The sequence below is a fragment of the Rhinopithecus bieti genome, unplaced genomic scaffold (assembly GCF_001698545.2).
Source record: "Rhinopithecus bieti isolate Rb0 unplaced genomic scaffold, ASM169854v2 scaffold_2467, whole genome shotgun sequence".
In the NCBI taxonomy this organism is placed as follows: Eukaryota; Metazoa; Chordata; class Mammalia; order Primates; family Cercopithecidae; genus Rhinopithecus; species Rhinopithecus bieti.
This window is the reverse complement of record NW_016803926.1, coordinates 1,088,209-1,090,533: the sequence shown is the minus strand read 5'-3', so window position 1 is coordinate 1,090,533 and position 2,325 is coordinate 1,088,209.

Genomic DNA, 2,325 nt, shown 5'->3' with positions numbered 1-2,325 from the left:
CAGCAACAACTGGTCTTTATGACTCATACTGTACCAAGACTTTCAGGTCCACACCTACTTCTCTGTTTGCTTAGTCAAGTCCCTCCCTTCTCACTGCTTTTCTGTGTCTTCCTTCATTTATCAAGAATAGGGCAGTCCAATAGAAAGAGGGACCTATCATTTTCTTTACTCAGTGGGAAGATGCAGTTTGGGTGACGTCCTAATGATGAATGAATCTGTCCACGATAGGCAAGTGTAGAGGATGGATAGAGAGGAGTATGAAAGCAGCAGAATTCACAAAACTCACAGACTGTAGTGAGAAAAGGCACACTCTCTGAAGGATGTTGCTAATTAAAGAAAGGTGCATGTTTCTGGGGGTGGGAGGGTGATGAAAAGCTTTGACATAAAACAATACGTAGACAATAGCTCAAATGAATTAATAAACCATATTCATGTCATGAAATCATGACATTGTAAAATGTGTATGCAAATACACAAAATATTAATATAAGGTTTATTATCAACTGCTACAAGTTTTTGTTTGATTGGTAGTTTTTGTATTTTCATATGAAGAAAACTGGTTGGCAAGTGAATTTCTAGAGTATTAAAAAAGATTTGGCCACTGAGTTTGGTACTTTGACTAATTCCTAGGATTTTGGAGCACGTGAAGTCGCAAAGTTCAAAAAGAATAGTGCTGAGTTAGGACCAAGTGAGTACTAAATTTAATAATAGTACAGAAAACAGAAACGAAATTACAATCATAAAGTTGCATGCTAATAAGTATATTCCATTCAGCAGTGTTATGTAGTTGTACCAAATAATATCAAAATGAACAAGCAAAATAATGAGTTGTTGAACTGGGGCACTTGGTTAGATATCTAGAAATGATTATGATCAAATAGTAACATATTAATTTGTTAATTATCTAAAAGGTAAGAAACTGAAATCATCACATTGGTACTTTGGAAAAAATAATATCTTGGTATGTTCAATGCAATTTTTAAAACCTAGTTTTACTTTTAATAGATAAAATGTGATCATGGCAAAATTTTATATTTGTTTTGAAAAAATGTAGGTCATTTTATAATCTAAGGAAGCTGCAGTGAGAATGAGATTTGTGGCAATTTGCACACAAAAGTGGACTGCCAAGTATGCTTAACATTAATTGCAACTGCTACCTAATTTTGTAACAGAAACAAGAAAATGAGAAGACCTACTTTAGTAGTTAATTTTGTGAACATTATGACTTGCACAAAGTAAAAACTCAGAAAATATTTATAAATGGAGATTAATACAATGAATTGATGTGAAACTACGTATCAATGTCAATACATTGATGGAGTAAAAAAATGTGACTGCCTTTTCAAAATACAATAATATATCTTCTCTCTGAATGAAATTACTTAGCCAGGAATAATATGTGACAATTAACATACACTAAATTCCAGTTAGCGTTCAATAGTTTCATATCATTGCTGTTTGATTAATTTAACAAATAAAATGAAAATAGAAATAGGTTCTGCTTTGATCATTCTCTGAATAATATTTAACTTATTTTCTTAAGTCCTCTATTTACTTTGAGCATTAAAAAATAATTTGTGTGTTCCCTTGCTTTGGAAAATATGCTATTACAATTTAGTCTTGTTAAATATGTGTTTACAAGTGTTGCTATTCATGTCAAATTTACTTGTTTCCTTAGCACTTCTCCATTTAAGTGAAAAACAAACAGCTTCTTTTATCCATTTATTTAAATTTTTATCTATGCATTGCCAAAACATGAAAACTTAACACTTCTGAATTGATGCAGACTGTTTCTAAGTGAAAAATATGCACATAAAGGGCAATGCAATTTATTCTTACTTTAGAGAGTCTGAGTGGAGGAGAGGTAGAATATACTGCTGTTTTGCTCAGATCTGAATAAGTAATCTGACCATATAACAGCAAGCATCCATCACTGTTATACACAGTGATCTGGGAGAGCTCTTGTTTAGGATGTACACTTTGGCCATCTTTAAAACAGGCATTTCTTGTTAAAGAGGTGTTAAAATGTTTCCATTTAAAATCTATCCTTACTTTAGGGAGAATCATGGATTGGGAAAACACAAATTTCAGAATATTTCTGGGAAAGGTTTATTTGTTAGTTCTTCACTGGTTTATAATTGCTATATGTGAGGATAATTAGAGAATAAAAGCTAGCTCCATGCTAAAAAAAAAAAAAATCTATTCTTACTTTAGGAACACATCAGAATTATGCACATTGGACTTTTTTCTATTGCTGATTTGATTTCAGGCTAAAGCACTGCTAAAAGGAGTGGGACAGATACACCAGGAAGCAAACTTCTTGTC